Here is a 17,942-nt window from a genome sequence, read left to right on the forward strand (position 1 = left end):
TTCTTAGAACGTATTTTGGTTGGCATGTGCCAGATCGTTAGCATGTGCATTTCCTGTTTGCTGTATTACTTTAATATATTGCTTATTTAGCATTTAATGAGTTAAGCAATTCTTGTACTTTATTATTAAGAGGTGGTAAAGAAGAAATTGGGTTTTGGACATATGTGGGAAGTGAAGTGGGGTTATACGTAACTTGCGCGATAGAAAGGCGATAGTACAGTAACTTCTGAGGCACTTCTGGACGATAGAAAGACGATAGTTAACATTTTACAAAAACAAAAAGGGTCGGGATCGTGAAGATGTAACTTCTGAGACACTTCTGCGCGATAGAAAGACGATAGTAGTGGGTAAAACACGCGATAAGAAGAGGTCACGGTAATTTTCCGTTACCCCTTTTTTTCGGAAAATTTCTTGGGTCTTCCTTTTGACCCACGCTATTATTTTTCGCCCGAGCGTCATTTCGTTGCGCGATTTGTCTGTGGACAGTGCGGTTTTGCATCAAATTTGTGCGTCTACAAAAGATAGCTTCGTTTTTTCTAAATGTTTTTAATTGTTTAACTTATTTAAATGTCCCCCCAACAAAGCGTGCGAAATTACGTGCTTATCGTGAGCTGTACGAATTTTTAAACCTTTTTACGGACAAGCTAGCTGTGGACATCACTTGGCATGTAACTGGGGCGAAACCCAGCATCCAACGATTCTCAACATAATTTATTGTAAAAGGAAATGTATTCTACTTTATTTTTACTTTGACTGAACAAAAAACAATTTTTGTTTCTGTTTCTTTTAGAAATGGTTATTAACAAATTTCTTATGTCGACGGAGCTGGACCTAAATAACATTGTTTAGCAAAATTTCCTACATGCCAGGGACCGTGTATACAAGCGGACAAAGCACGTATACAAAAAATAAACGCAAAATATTAAATGTAAAAAAAAATATGTTTTTATTCAAGATTTTCCAATTGTGGAAAAATGTTGGACCCTTCCGTACCTCGAGGGTAAGTTTTTAATTTAAACTGTATTTATAATGTGCTAAATAATGATACAATAAACAAACACTGCAAAAATATTGCCAAAGCGTGTACATTAATATGTATGTATGTGTGATTGTAAGTGGCGTGAAGCAGTCTAGTTTTGTTAGTTTCTACCCCTGCAAGCATTTTCTATCGCGGAAGGCACAATTAAGTGACTTCTAGAAGATGAAAACGATCGTCCGCGATATCGCATTCGGATCGCGAAAGTGACTCCCGTCGGAAAGAAATGTGTCACTTCGGCGACACTACTACACAGAGAAAATTATGACGTTCTCAAATTGAGAATTTGTATTCTCATTTTGAGGATGTACTCAATTTAAGTACAAAATTTGTGGAAAAAACTCATGTTGAGAAAAGTTGCACTCATTTTAAGAAAAATAACTTGAATTGATCACAAAATTCTCAATTTGAGGAAATGTGTTCTTCAATTTCCAACTTGAGAATTAGTATTCTTATTATGAGTAACCGATATACTCAAAAATGAGTTGCGAATTCTTATAAGAAGTTCTAGAGAATTCCGTTCTGCGAACGAGACGAGAGATGAGCGGTCTTAAGTTCGTTGCGTATGTGGTTGTCTCTCTCTCACTAATGGGTGTGTGAAGTGGTGCGCGCCGCATTTGTGTGACTGTCATTTGCCGTGTGATTTAGCGAAGTGAAGACGTGCGCAAGACACAAAGCTGAAAAACTATTTTAGTGAACATTCGTGCGACCATTCAGTACCTCGAGGGTAAGTTTTTTAATTTGAACTGTATTTAAAATGTGCTAAGTAATGATATAATAAACAAACACTTCAAAAATATTGCCAAAGCGTGTACATTAATATGTATGTATTCGTGATTGTAAGTGGCGTGAAGCAGTCTAGTTTTGTTAGTTTCTACGTTCATTGTACATACATACATACATACACATATAATTTTATAAATGCTTTTTAAATGTACATTTAATAACAATCTAATTTTATTGCTTCATGCTTATATATGTATGCATATATATTTACAATATTTGCTAACAATAACGTTTTCTTTTTCAGTCCTTTGCTCTTCGCTAGACCAGACAGCTAAGGGAAAAAATATCATAACCTAGAACATGGAACATGTATATATATAACTGTATTATAAAATAAAATGAAAAAAAAAATATTTGACCCTTTTTTCTGGGAATGGGTGGAGCGGGTTTAAGTGCAAAAGTTCTTTATTCAAGAACTTGTTTCTCATTTTGAGCGCTTGAAATTTTTCAGTATAAGAAAAGGGGATACTCGTTTCTAAAATTCAAGCTAAATTATTTCTTAAAGTGAGTGCAGTTTGTACTCATATTGAGGAAAAATGTTCAAAAAAGAGCACAAATGTACTCAATTTAAGTACATATATTTTGAGAAATTTGTACTGGAAGTGAGTATTTTGCACTCAATGTGAGAATTTTTGTTCATGCTGAATTTTTGAGTACAAAAATACTCAATTTGAGTGCAAATTACTTGAATAATTCTCTCTGTGTAGGAGTGACTTCGGCGACACTTCCAGAAGTGACTTCGGAGACACTTCTAGAAGTGTCGCCGAAGTGGCACATTTCTACCCGAAGGGAGTCACTTCCGCGATCCGAATGCGATATCGCGGACGATCGTTTTCATCTTCTAGAAGTCACTTAATAGTGCCTTCCGCGATAGAAAATGCTTGCAGAAAACTAGACTGCTTCACGCCACTTACAATCACACATACATACATATTAATGTACACGCTTTGGCAAAATTTTTGCAGTGTTTGTTTATTGTATCATTAGTTAGCACATTATAAATACAGTTTAACTTAAAAAACTTACCCTCGAGATACGGAAGGGTTCCACGAATGTCTTATTCATAAAATAGTTTTTTAGCTTTGTGTTACGCGCAGGGCTTGACTTAGCTAAATCACTCGGCAAATGACAGTCACACAAATGCGGCGCGCACCACTTTACACACCCATTAGTGAGAGAGAGACAATTACATACGCAACGAACTAAAGGCCGCTCATCTCTCGTCTCGTTCGCAGAACGGAATTCTCTAGAACTCCTTATGAGAATTCGCAACTCATTTTTGAGTTTATCAGTTACTCATTTTATCAATTTGGATAAAAAATTCGAGTTCGCGAGGAAGATACAAAAAACAAATAGAGACGGGACACAAATGAAAATAAAAAGAACAACTAAGAATGAAGCAAATGAGTTTAAATATTAGTTTTTAAAACCGGGGTAGAAGTTGAAGTGCAAATTAAATTATAAAGGTTGTTATAATTATTACATAGAACGCGAAAGGGCTCGTGCAGACACAAATTTGATGTACATCGAGGCAAATTTAGGGGATAATAATTTCGTGTTAGTCTAACAGGAACATTGAAAGTTAGGCGGTTTACAAGTTCTACAGAATCAATTTCACCTCTTATAAGATTTTGCCCAAAAATAGTTCTAAGCTTTGTTCTACGAGTTACAAGTGTAGGTAAATTAAGCAGTAGTAATCTACTCTGATAGGATGGTAGCCTTATGTTTTGATCCCAGTTCAGTCTACGAAGGGCAAAAAGAACAAATTTTTTTGTACTGACTCAATACGGTCAATAGCACATGATATTGTGGACTCCAAACCGAAGAACAATATTCCAAAATAGGACGGACAAGGGAGGTAAATAATAATTTAGTTGTATAAGAGTCATCAAATTCTTTTGATCAACGCTTTATAAACCCAAGAGCACTCATGGCTTTGTTGACAGTGGACATTATGTGGCAGTCAAATTTAAGTTCTGGGTCCAGAAGAACACCTAAATCATTAACTGAATATATACATCCGAGTGGCGTATTTTGAAGAGAGTAACTAACAAAAGTGGCAGTATCATTTATGGAAGTTCAAATTTAAAAGGTTGTACTCACACCATCCCTGAAAACAATCAATATCTGACTGTTAGTTGAAACCCGACGCTATATCATTATACGATAAACAAGGCTTAACATCATCAGCATACATTAGCACTCGAGAATGTGTTATGATAGAGGGAATATCGTTAATAAACTAAGTAAACAGCAAAGGGCCCAAATGACTACCCTGAGGCACGCCAGATGTCACGTAGACCAATTTTGAAACAGCGTTTTTGAATATAACCTGAGTCCTACCATTCAAATAACTTTAAGTCCGAGGTAATAGATTACATGGAAACCCAAGCTAATCTAATTTGAATAAGAGAAGAGAGTGGTTGACAGAGTCAAAGGCCTTACTAAAATCTGTATATATAACGTCAGTCTGCATTTTTTTCTTAAATCCATTTATTACAATAGATGACAATTCAAGGTTGGTGGTGGTCGATCTTTGCTTAACAAAACCATGCTGACACGGTGATATTACCGAGGAACATAAATGTTGCAAATGAGAAGTGATAATACGTTCAAATGCTTTAGGAATTGCCGACAATTTAGAAATACTTCTATAATTCTGGGCATCCGCCTTCGCACCCTTTTTGTGAAGAGAAATGATAAAAGAGTCATCTGGAAGTAGGAAAAACTGATGATGAAATAGACAAATAAAAAAGTTTAAGAATCGGTCTACATATGGGGGTAAAAATACAATTTGCCCTATTTAAGGGATTAGGGTAGTTAGAATTTTACATACCGAACGGATTTGGCAAAAAAAATTTTACATTTTTGATTTGCCTGAAACTTATTTTACGTATACTTTTCGGAAAATATGTAAACATGTGTATCAGGATTTGCCCGAAAAACATTATTTTTAGTTCGAATTTTTTAAAGTTTGTAAAAAAAGCTGGTTTTTAAAAAGTACTGTCTGTTTGCAAGTCTATATCTCCATCTGTAGTTATCCGATTGATTTCATGTCTTTTGCATAAAATCCTCTGAAACCTCTACTTTTTAAATAAATTTTTTTAAACACACTAAATTTTTAATTTCTTAAAAATAAAAACAAATTTTAATTTAAAAAATTTTTTTACTATTGCCCCCACAATACAAATTTTTGTTAAATTTTAAAATATGCCCCTATTCGTCACCTACGATCGGTTTTTTTATAGGTTTTGTTTTCAAGATATCGATCTTAATGTAATAAGCCCTCTGATATTTTCAGCAGCCATCTTGCTCGCTCTCATTAGAACCTTATAGCGTTTGTATTTCTGAGTTTTAACAATCTGTTGCTTATTTCTAAATAAAAAAGGAAATATATTTAATTAAAATCAAATAAGTATTTAATTTACGAATTCTAAATTTTTAATTTAAGTTTATTTTTTTGTTTTTATAGGTTTTAATACCCGTTACTCGTAGAGTAAAAGGGTATACTAGATTCGTCGGAAAGTATGTAACAGGCAGAAGGAAGCCTTTCCGACCCAAAAAAGTAGACCTATCCCTCGCTTTGCGGCCGGGATACGTTCCAAATAAATGCGACGTAAATTGAAACGACGCAAAGTGGATTAGGATTTTATATAGCAAACCATGTAAAGTTCAAAAATGGGTTCCAGGGCTAAAAAATACTACTTTTTAAAAAGAAAATTGTGCAAAGTGATCATTAAAAAAAAACCAAAATAACATTTCATTTTATTACATATTATTCATATAAAAACAAAAAGAAACTAATTCATTTAAACAAAATAAGTTCTTTAATTACATACTCAATTATGAAAACTAAAATTAGAATTAATCACTCTCTGACGAATTTTTAGAGTCTGTTGTCGTGGGCCGGCTTTCTTTAAAAAAAATTGGTCCAATGTTTGCTGAACATTTTTTTTTTAAGCGTGAAATACATTTCCTTGTAGCAATAGATATCCGTAGCTACCGCCTGGGACACTTTAAGACTCCTTCCGCTGTCGGGGATTAAGGTGTTGCCACCTTTTTAAAACATATTAACGCCTTCATCCCAAAACAACGCAACATCGAAAATGTAACGACGCACAATGAAAATTAGTTCTAATTAAGAAGCGACGCAACTTCGAAAAAACGCAAAGCGAAACGACGCTAAGCGAGGGGTAGGTGTATATATATTCTTGATCAGGATCACTAGCCGAGTCGATCTAGCCATGTCCGTCTGTCCGGATGAACGCTCGGAAACTATGAGAGCTAAGCTATTAAGGTTTGGCGTGCAGATTCCTGAGCTTCTTACGCAGCGCAAGTTTGTTTCAGCAGACTGCCACGCCCACTCTAACGCCCACAAACCGCCCAAAACTGTGGCTCCTGAAATGTATTGCTCTCGTCAATACCTATCGGTTGACCCAAAAAAAGTTTGCCACTGCCCCTTTAACGCCCACAAGCCGCCCACAAAATTCAAAAACTCGTAAACGTGGATATCTCGGAAACTATCAAAGATAGAGATTTGGGATTTTAGATTGAGATTCCGTAGCCTTGTAGCTTGCAGCGCAAGTTTGTTATGCGAATATGCCACTCTAACGCCCACAAACCGCCCAAACCTGTGGCGCCCACAATTTTCATGCTAGATAACAATTTTAGACTGAAATGTATTGGTCTCGTCAATACCTATCGATTGACCCAAAAAAAAAGTTTGCCACGCCCACTTTAACGCCCATAACGCTCAAATCTGTCTACCGCTCTCGCTTTGCTGCTTGAATATCTCCATTTCCTTTTGGTCCCATTAGCTGAGTAACGGGTATCTGATAGTCGAGGTACTCGACTATAGCGTTCTTCCTTGTTACTTAATATATGTAGTAAATATATTAAGAAAAAACCTATAAGAACAAATAAAATAAACTTAAATTAAAAATTTAGAATTGGTAAAATAAATACTTATTTGATCTTAATTAAATATTTTTCCTTTTTTATTTAGAAATTATCAACAGACCAAAAAATTTCTCCAACCTATAAAAAACCGATTGTATGTGACGAATGGGGGCATATTTTAAAATTAAAAAAAACTTTTATTGTGGGGGCAATAGTTAAAAAAAAATTTAAAATTAAAATTTTTTTATTCTTAAAAAATTAAAAATTTAGTGTATTTAAAAAAATGTATTTAAAAAGTAGAGGTTTCAGAGGATTTTATGCAAAAGACATGAAATCAATCGGATAAGTTCAGATGGAGATATAGACTTGCAAACAGACTGTACTTTTTGAAAACTGTCTTTTTTTTTTACAAACTTTAAAGAATTCTAACCAAAAAAAATAATTTTTTATCGGCCAAATCCTGATACACGTGCTTACTGATTTTCCGAAAAGTATATGTAAAAAAAGTTTCAGGAAAATCAAAAATGTCAACTTAAAAAAGTTGTTCGGTTTGTAAAAGAACGGCCCATAAGTAGTTTGCAAAAGCTGGCCATATAAATCAGCAATTTCAGAATCCATCGATGCCTCCATTGAGTTAAGACGTACCGATGAAGGCAATGCTGACGACTTACGCTTGGCATTAACAAAGTTTTAAAACTGCTTCGAAAAAACTGCTTTGAAAATTCAAATTTACATCGACTTTAATACATAGAAAAACAATGACTATTGAGAACATTAAAATCAGATGGCTTACCCGATTTTTTATAAGTGTTTGCTTTAAGGTTTTTAAGTTTTTGAAGCGCATTGGTAAACCAAGGAGGCCTGTTTAGCTTTAAAGGAAGCCTATCAGGAACGCATTCATTAAAAATGGTATTCAACACTATATAGAATAGTTCAGTGGCACTTTCAATATCCATACAATTGTACAAGTCTGTCCAATTATATAGAGAAATCATATCGTTAAGTTTATTATAGTCACATTATCGAAAACATCTCATTTTAGTTGGATAAACTAAAGGAGAGAAGGTATCAACGCAGGGGAGGCAGATTCTCAAATCCATTGATGGATGATATCGGTCTTCAGGTACAACAAGAGCGTCAATTCTCAAATCAAAAGGTATCTGTTAGAAAGAAGATTTTATCGCAGACAGATGGTGCTCATAAATTATTAAATCAGAGCCAGGTGGAATATAGGAACATGTAACAAAAATAGATAAGGATTGCAAGGAAACTTTTACACTAACCAATTCAATTTCGTTAGGGATATCAGAGTGAAATCTCTCAGATGATAGGCTAGAGGTAAAGGCAGTCAGCACACCGCCCCCCTAAGTGAGGAGCGATCGGTCCTATAGGTATTAAAGTTGTTTGACAGAACTTCAGATTCAGATATCTCTGGTTTCAGCAAAGTTTCCGTAAAAGCCAAAAATCTTCAGTAAATGCAGAGGAGTCAGCTTTAAGCTTGGGTAGCTCATATTTAATCACCTAAGATTTTGATAAGCCAAAAATACACTTTTTAGTTTTTTGGCGCAGTGGAAGGCCTGTTTTTTGTTTATTATTGGGAACAAATTCTTTTATTACCAAATCATCATTAAGCCAAAAGAGATATACTACGAGCGTATGAAGATCGAAACTGTTCAACTGCAATATTCTCGGTTGGGAATTTTTTTACGTATAAATTTCAAAACATCCTTAGATGTGGTATCTGGGGTGAATCTAGATACATAAAATTGCATCCTATGTGGAACTACTGACAGTTTCTTACTTTCTTTTATACTTTCTTATTTTAGGAAATTCTGTTACTCGATTTGTATCTGTGGACTGGGCGTGGAGGAAATTGGCAGATCGAAAGCTATCGACGGCCTTAAGAGTTCGATGACACTCCGTCAAAAAGAATCAAGCTCGAGCCACGTAAGAAAATCGTCTTTATTTTGGATGGATTGCTCACATAATGAGAGCGTGAGCTTTGGTAGTTTTGTCGAGCATATATAAACCAGGATAGGGTCCCAATTCTCAATATAAATGCCGGAAGATGTTAGGGATGTTAAGCAATCTTGAATAGTGCGTTGATGTTCTTTTTAGGCTGCACCACACTCCTGTGCTTTGGATTGCACGTTGAATAGAGTTTTCAGGTGACTGTTCTCCTGCAATTGCTTACTTTTGAAACGCTCAGTGAAAGTAGTTTGGTAATAGATGTATTTTAGTATGGTCTTTGCGTCTCCGGCGCTCTCGCCGACAAACATTTCATAAGTGGAATACGTTTGGTAACACTTGTATTTTAGTATGGATCTTCTGTCTGCGGCGCTCTCGCCAGCAGCCACAACGCAATCGGAGCAAATTTCACATGCTGCCTTTAATGGTTGCCACAAGGAATTGAAATAGTCCCGACGGATTTTACAGGCGGATAAGGTTTGGGTAGGGGCGTCTGGAGCGTAAACATTGGCGTCAATTTGGATCAGACAGTTCGCTGTGGCCATAAATCGGGCTACAGAGGATTTTGCTGATGTTGCCATAAAGGAAAATAATTTAAAATTTGAATTCAGAAGTAAGGAAACTTAATCGGGCTAGAAACTATTCTAATTTAAGAACCAATCGAAGACCGTAAAAGTATACGGTCACACTGTCGGATAGGTAAATTCAACACACAATTATTATATCGGATGTTCGGATTTTTGTAAAGAATTACGGACTTTAATTTCCTTTGTTTCGAAGGAACACTTATTGTGAGCCGTTTTGAGTTGGAGTAAATGTCGATGTACGTATGTATATAAAATGTACATGCGTGGGGTGCGAGTATCGAAATAGCGTTGAAATTTAGAAAAGTTATCGGAAATTGTGAAGACTTCGCTTGTGCCTGTTTGTCGGTGCATTTCTGTGTCACCTGCACAATTAAATTGCAGACGATTTGCTGGAGTAAATTTGTGGATATTATAGATTTGTTTGTAATTTTAGAAATAACTTAGCCGTAATAATAGGTTGATAAAAGTAGTTGAAGTGGACTGTATTAAAAAGAGTAGTTAAAGTGGACTGTATGAAAATATTTATGTTAGTATAAACACGCAGCTGGAGCACAGTAAAAAATAAAGAGTGCAAATCTTTAGAAAAAGTGTTATAATCGGGAATTTTCTACTGTGGCTGAGTTATATTTTACACACAATTTGAGTTAAAAATATATTTGAGAAATATTTTTAGTTGATTAGTAGCACTAGAATATCTACTGGAGTTGTTTAAAGTGTACAATTGTGGGCAAAGGAAACTGGAATGTTGTCGGGCACAAGTAACGGAATTGAAATACATATATTAAATGCCGTTGGATTAATCACTTTTGGATTTAGACATTAGACCTTACTGAAAGTTAGTCGAAATAGGGTTTGAAAACTGGCTGTATGACCGACAATTAAGAGTAGGAGGAACTTATCTGAAGCGGTTCAAGCCTGCTGGGAAAAATCCAATGAAACTCCAGTAGAGGAAAATCCAAGGATTTTGAAATCCAGCTCGAAGGACCAAATTGTTGGGGCGGTGTGGCTTGATCGCAGAAATTCGATGAAGTCCCAAGAACGAAGGTACGAACAAACACGGGGGTACTTTGGAGCTTTTTACGCGACGTGCGTCGGTGTTTATTGTTACACTTTGTAAATAGAACAGGTCAAGCCTAACTTAACTTAAACCCTCCAGAGCGGAGCGAAAACTTAGGGGCGAGATGGAGATCTGGCCACCGATCTTCACAATGTCAATCGAAAAAGTCGAGCAAGCACTCCAACGGCCGTCATCAATTTCTTGTACATCCTGAAAACATGGATGCCATTTTAAATTTAACCAAATAGTAGCGCTCACAGAATTGATGCTGAAAAATAAATTTAAATGAAACGCATTGGTTTCGTCAATACCTATCGATTGAACCAAAAACGGCTACTCTAAGGAATGGACGGCAGTCACTTCTGCGATCCAGAAGTGACTTTACATATGCTTGTAGAAGATACCTAGAAGAGTCATTCCCAATTAGAAAATCTTAAATAAAAACATATTTTTATACCCGTTACTCGTAGAGTAAAAGGGTATACTAAATTCGTCGGAAAGTATGTAACAGGCAGAAGGAAGCGTTTCCGACCCCATAAAGTATATATATTCTTGATCAGGATCACTAGCCGAGTCGATCTAGTCATGTCCGTCTGTCCGTATGAACGCTGAGATCTCGGAAACTATAAGAGCTAGGCTATTGGGATTTGGCATGCAGATTCCAGAGCTTCTTACGCAGCGCAAGTTTGTTTCAGCCAAGCCCACTTTAACGCCCACAAGCCGCTCCTACAGTTTTCATGCTGGAATAAAAATTTTAACTAAAATGTATTGTTCTCATTAATACCTATCGATTGACTTAAAAAAAAGTTTGCCACGCCTACTTTAACGCCCACAAACCGACCACAAACTTAAAAATATCGTAAATATGAACGCGGATATCTCGGAAGCTATCAAAGATAGAGAAATGGAAATCCGTAGCCTTGAGCGCAGCGCAAGTTTGTTACGCGGATATGCCACGCCCCCTCTAACGCCCACAAACCGCCCAAGCCTGTGGCGCACACAATTTTCATGCTAGAAAAACAATTTTATCTGAAATGTATTAGTCTCGTCAATACCTATCGATTGACACAAAAAAAGTTTGACTTGCCCACACTAACGCCCGTAACGCTTAAATCTGTCTACCGCCGGTAGGTGGCGCATTTCAATCACGCTTTGCTGCTTGCATATCTCCATTTCCTTTTGGTCACTTTAGCTGATTAACGGGTATCTGATAGTCGAGGTACTCGACTATAGCGTTCATCCTTGTTTTTCTACTAACACAGCACCAGTGTCGATTGAGACCTCGAAAGCACTCTGCTGAAACAAACTTGCGCTGCGTAAGAAGCTCAAGAATCTACTCGCCAAATCTCAATAGCCTAGCTCTTATAGTTTCCGAGATCTCAGCGTTCATCCGGACAGACGGACATGGCTAGATCAACACGGCTAGTGATCCTGATCAAGAATATATATACTTTATGGGGTCGGAAACGCTTCTTTCTGTCTGTTACATACTTTCCGACGAATTTAGTATACCCTTTTACTCTACGAGTAACGGGTATAATAAGAGAAGTCAACTAAGCGATTACATTGTTTTCCCCAGGCTGACTTTTAGGAGGCTAAACTTTTTTATATCAGGCTTTGATTAGTCCGATCTCTAGTCATCCCAAAATATGGATGATGCTATACATTTTTTCTGTAGTGCGGAAATACATTTTTCAATTCTGTTGTTTCGTTATAGTATCCGTCAGTCTCCAACAAGCCATCTTGGTTCATTAAAGACTTGGCACACCTAAGAAATAAGAAGTCCAGACAAATATGAAAAACAATGTTACCGGTCCTCAATCTATATATTCTAAATACTTAAGTGCTCGATATAGTTTTACTGTTCTAAACTCTCTGTGTTACAAAAATTATCTAAGTCGTTGTAAAATTCAATTATTTTAGAACCCAAAAAATTGTATAGTTTTGTTAGCACTAAGCTTAAATCAACTAGCTTCCTTTCCTCGCTATCTTTTGAAAATACCGCAGCAACTGATCAGGCAATAGCCGATCTATTTCTCAAGTTTTTTCAAACGACATGTTCTACGTTACCTTATTTTCACAGCCTTGTTCTATTCCTAATATTCTGTCCCACCTTAAATGAAAACTCTCTGCTAGTTGGTCTTCAACGTGTTAGGCCCGTCTATTCGCCTGGTCCCCATGGAATTTCTGGCTGCGTGCTTAGATATTGCGCGTAGGCCTTATGCAAGCTGCTTCTCAAATTGTTTACCTTATCTTTAGAATCTTCACAATTTTCTCATTTGTGTGTGGCTTGTTATTCCATTCGACAAGAAGGGAAGCAAAGTGGAAGCAAGGAATTATAGAAGTATATCTATCAACGACCACTAACCTTTTGGAACTTACATCATATGTGATAAAAAGACTTAAAAAACATCTTCAAACAGACGTCATTTACATTGACTTTTGTAAAGCATTTGAATCTGTAAGTCACGTTCTTCTGGTTAGAAAACTCGATTTATTAGGGTTCCCTGTTCATCCTTTAAGATGGATCTTAAGTTAGCTAAATTGTAGACCACAAGGGAGCCACCTGGGGCCGCTACGTTTACTTTATTTATAAATGACATGCCCTCAATTATAACTCATTCTTGTGCTCTATTGTACGCAGATGATGTTAAATAATGCCTGCAGTACAAGTCTTTCCAGTCCGACTTACAATCCGATTTGAATAATTTTTAAACATGGTGCTCTGACAATTTACTGGATTTAAAAGGCTCTAAGTGTAAGGTAATGAATATTTGTCGAGTCAATCCTCAATATGCGACATACATGGTGAGTGAGGGCTCATTGGATAGAATAACTCTAGTAAACGATCTTTGCGATTTTTTGTATACGGTTCATAGAGCTAGGGGTGCGCTTGGCTTTATTAAAAGGTGGTCAAAGGAATTTGATGATCCTTAATTTACTAAGACTTTAATAAATTTGCTTGTCCACCCGATACTTGAGTATGGATCTCCCGTCTGAAGTACCCAATTTACGTTGATCGTATCGAATCTGTACAAAAGAACTTTTTGTTATACTGGGATACTATACTGGGATGCAAACCTCATTTCACCTTCTTACTCTAGTAGATTACTCCTAATTAACTTACCCTCCCTAGCCAGACGCAGAACGATGCTTGCGACAATCTTTATTTATAACCTTTTTCTAGGTGAAATTTATAGCCCCGACTTTGTTAGCCAGCTAAACTGTTCTGTTCTATGCAGATTAACAAGAATGTAAATTCCCCTTATTTTAAATCATTGTAGATCTAACTATGACTTACATGAATACTCCAGATTATAAAGTTCTCACTGCAATAGACTTTATATTATATTATTATCTCAAAAGCTTACTCTCTGCCTCTCTTAAAACGATTTATATTACATTTTCTAGCACAAAATTAGTTCCTACTTTTTATCCTCGAACTATATTTATTTTTCTAGTCGTCTAGCATCTCGCAAATTCGTGCCGTACGTCACACGGCTCCGCCCCTCGCTCTGTTGGGCGGTAGGTGTGGATCCCGCGTGAAAAAAATGATCAAGCTGGACATAACACGGCTTGTAAGCTAACGTAAGATAAAAACCTGGTGGATGACAACCAATTTGATAAAGAAGATATTGATACAAACAACCGATTTTCCGAGCTAACATAATGGTGAATTATAAAAGCCAGGTAGTACCAGCAGCCCATCAAGAAGTATCGAAACCCAGTAACCGGTGAATTTCTTAGACTAGGACCTAATAAACCTCTTAGACAAAACACAAGATTTGGAAATGTAGTCAGAGGCTTCCTTAAGAAAGAAATCTCTTGCAATACAGAAAGAAGAAGTCGTAGAAGATCAAGCTGGACATAAGCCGGCTTGTGAGCTAACGAAAGATAAAAACCTGGTGTATGACAACCAATTTGATGAAGAAGATATTGATAAAAACAACCGATCTTGCGAATTAACAAAAAAGGCAAACGGATGAATGAGATCTCTCTCTTAATCGTCCCTCCTGACGCCAGACTCGCCCGAAAAGCCTTTACGTTCTCTGCGACGGTTGATGTTTTACTACTCTTTCAACTTCTTATCTTCCATGATTTCCTACTTTAAATGCTTTTTACGGTCCTAGGTACTTTCTTTTCAATTTCAATCCATTACCAGACTGGGTGCGTTTAATGGCTACCAAATCCCTTAACTCCTACTTCTTTCCTACCGTTCTTTTTGCATTCTAAGCTTCCTTGTTCTCCGCTTGGATACTCTGAATGATCTTCCTTGCTTAACTCTTCAGTTTGTCGCGCTCATCATTCAACTCCGAAATCAAATCCTGTGTCTGAGCTTGAGCTGGACATCTCCTTAGATACGCATATCTAATCCTGCAATTTTGGTACTCCTAAGCTCCTTGTTGTTTATGATCTGCTGTACCTTTCCTACATGCTTATACCAGCATATTGGACTTTCAAGGCTTAGTTTAGAGAGCATTGGGACAACTATTTTATGCATGCATTCTACCTGTCCGTTTGCAATCAGCAAATGTTGAAGCTTCTCCCTATCGCAGTACTCCTTGAACAGGGGAGATGTGAATGCTGCTCCACAATCTGACACTATCCTGTACAGATTTCGAAAACAAACAGCCTGGTGCTTCAAACAACTTTCAACTTCTTAAACCCCTGAGCTTCGAGCAGGATGCAACCATACATACTTGAAAAAGGCATGTACAATCACGAAAATGTGATTATAGCGCTTCTTGGTCAACTCCATTGGGCCAACATGATCGACATGTCATGTGACGAGCTGCTTGTCTACTGACTTTGCCTACCGGTGTAAGAAACCCTTCTCGCTTATCAGCCCTAGCATTCAAAAGGATGAACTCTAAGCAGCTATCGACCACTCCCGCTCCTTAATCCTTTAGCATCGGAATATAATATGACTGTTTGTGCCTAACCGAAGTAGGCACTTCTGGGTCACACCGCGGGACAAGGGGGTAATGAGCACTTGTCGCTGGCACGGGGACGCTTTGATGGCAGGACGATCGCGTCGCGGCAATGGTAACGATGGTTACTGCAATGCCGGACCACAGGCGATGCTGAACTGCGCTGAGGGTGAGCTAACGTGGTTAGCTGCTAGTTGAGATAGTGTATTACGAGCCCTATTCCCAGAGGTAGGAAGTAGAACCGCGGAGTTATGAGGTGTGTTGATAACTGATTTATTCTTCATTTGATACCTGCTTATATTCTACTTAGAACACGGAAGCTTAGTGTAATGGTTAGTGAAAGAAGCTATATTCTAAAGTAGGTCAGGGAATTATGATTACGGTAGCAGTTGCGTGGTTGGCTCGGCTGACACCGCAAATGTGCTGACTGCATTGGCGGGTCAGCGTATCGTTGTGACGGTGAGATGGTGAGATGGTGAGTTAGTAAGACATATGATATAATATGCTGACCAGCAATTCTCATCTGCAGTGAGTGCTACTGAGCGCCTGGTACTGTTCCCAATTTGGCTACTGCTTGATTTGTTGGGTGTGGTCATGTTGAGTACCTTTGGGTACGAACATTCTCCCCCCCATTGAGGGGTACCCTCAATTAAAGGCGTGATGTCGGTCCGCCCTTGGCCGAATTGTATAGAAAGCACCTAACAAATCATTGACCACGGGGGATCTTCAATTGCGGCGGTTCCTGTTTGTGATTCAGGTCCTTCACATCTTCTTGATGCTGCTGAACACTCCCCTTTGCGATAAAATTTACATTACCGTGGGGACTGAAATTGTGCCCTCGTAGAATTTGATCATTTGGCACGTCTATGGTATGTGGACGTTCTGCAACAAAACTAAGATCTTTCTTGGTTAAGTTTAGAAATGTTGAACCAAAGTCAGCCTTCTTGTAGGTTTTGAATTGATGAGACGTCGGTTCTATATTCATCGGATTTTTATCTTTCGTTGGCTCATAAGCAGCGTTCGGTCCTGCAAAATCATCTCTGTTTTCTATTAGATTGGGGTTGATTTCCGTATCAGATGAGGTTTCTTTATTGAGATAACCTGTGATTACATAACCAAGCCTTGTGCCTTGTGCCAAAGGTTTATTAGGTCCTAGTTCAAGACATTCACCGGTAATTACACGAGAAAATACTTCAGCCCCTAAAGTTAGGTCAATGGGTCCTGGTTGCCGAAAGTCAGGATCTGCTAACGGCAGTCCCTCGGGAATATTAAGATCGGTTGTAATCGGTACTGACGGTTGGTCTGTAATGACTGTGGGCATAATAAATACCTCTAATAGTTTTTCAAACCCTGATGTACAGGATGAGAGCTTTAGTGTTGATCTAATTGCTGTTGATATCTTTCCTCCGATTCCAGATATTTCAATCGGTGACCTTTGTTTAAGAGATAGCAGATCTGCCATTCTCCTTGAAATAAGATTCACCTGTGATCCACCATCTATTACAGCGCGACATGTTTGTAATTGACCGTTTGGCCCTTGTAATGAGACCTTGGCGGTCGCGAGCAAAGTATATCCTCCTTCGTGGTCGTAGCCTGCAACGGTTACTGCGCCGGCCACTGGATTGCTAGTCGGTCCTTGGTGTAACAGTGAATGATGCCGTTGCTGGCAGATTCGACAAGTGGTCGGTGATCCACAGTTTTCAACCTTATGAGCTGTAGACAAACAATTTGTGCATGCTCCTACTTGAATAATGGCTTGGCGCCGTGTTTTGGGGTCCATTTCCTGGAAACGGCTGCATGCTCTAATATGATGTGGTCCTAGATGACAAATCTTACAGCTCTCTTCGTTGTGAACTGACTGATAGCGGAGTGTTGCTGTGGGTTGAGCGCTTATCGTCTCCAGCATGCAAGCGCGCCGCTCAATAAACGTCAGTACACTCCATAACGTTGGAATTTCCGTTGGTGCATCCGCTGAATTTTCAAGAGCAGCTAGAGACTGCTGGTCTAGTTTTCTTCTGATAAGAAAACATAGGATTGGATCCCAGGATTTTGTGCTGATATCAAGGTTTTTAAGAGTACTCATTGAATTTTTTATAGTGTCATGCAAGGCCCTTAGTTGGCGCGAGGAGCCGTCTATAGGCTTATGGTCAATAATTTTTGCAATGGCGGCGAATACTAGTATTTTTCCGTTCTGGTACCTGGCCTTTAAACGCAACCAGGTGTCGTCATAGCCACCCTGTGAGAAGGCTGTGTCTGTCAAGACGTTTCTCGCTTCACCACGAAGCGAGCTCTGTAGAATATGTAGTTTTTGACTGGCCGAATATGGTTTGTTATGTACCAATTCCACAAAGAGATCATGGAACCGTGGCCAGTCTAGATACTCGCCGTTGAACTCCGGAATGCTAATTGGCGGAAGTGCCAAGTTTAGGCTCATTGGCGCGTCGTTTTCTCGTAGCAGGTTCATTTCGTATTCCTCGTATAATGTGTGGAATTGGGCTAGCTCTGCTTCTGCCAGAGCTGCGGCCCCAGGTGTGCTATCCAATTCGTCGTGGGCTTGCCTTAGTAACGCCCAATGGAGATCCAGGTGCCTTTGTAGGGCTGGGGTGACAGTTGGAGCGTTCGAGGCTAATGTTAATGATGACTCCAATTCGTTGCATCTTCTCTGCAACTGTCGGATC

At 38.2% G+C, this 17,942-nt stretch overlaps 1 protein-coding gene across 7 annotated transcripts in view; it reads left to right on the forward strand.

Annotated features, from left to right (window-relative positions):
• Positions 1-17,942, forward strand: part of LOC119559143 (zinc transporter 2-like) — a 434,223-nt gene that overhangs the window by 103,457 nt on the left and 312,824 nt on the right. For 4 of the 7 annotated variants that reach the window (XM_037872206.1, XM_037872205.1, XM_037872208.1 and 1 more), the window contains one exon: positions 8,548-8,668. The exons of 2 other annotated variants lie outside the window; for them this stretch is intronic. The gene's annotated coding sequence lies outside the window, so the exon portion shown is untranslated. Of the gene's footprint in view, positions 1-982; positions 1,001-8,547; positions 8,669-17,942 lie in introns of those variants that run through there. One more of the 7 variants, XM_037872209.1, reaches the window with a different exon arrangement.

Source organism: Drosophila subpulchrella, unplaced genomic scaffold (genome assembly GCF_014743375.2).
Source record: "Drosophila subpulchrella strain 33 F10 #4 breed RU33 unplaced genomic scaffold, RU_Dsub_v1.1 Primary Assembly Seq18, whole genome shotgun sequence".
In the NCBI taxonomy this organism is placed as follows: Eukaryota; Metazoa; Arthropoda; class Insecta; order Diptera; family Drosophilidae; genus Drosophila; species Drosophila subpulchrella.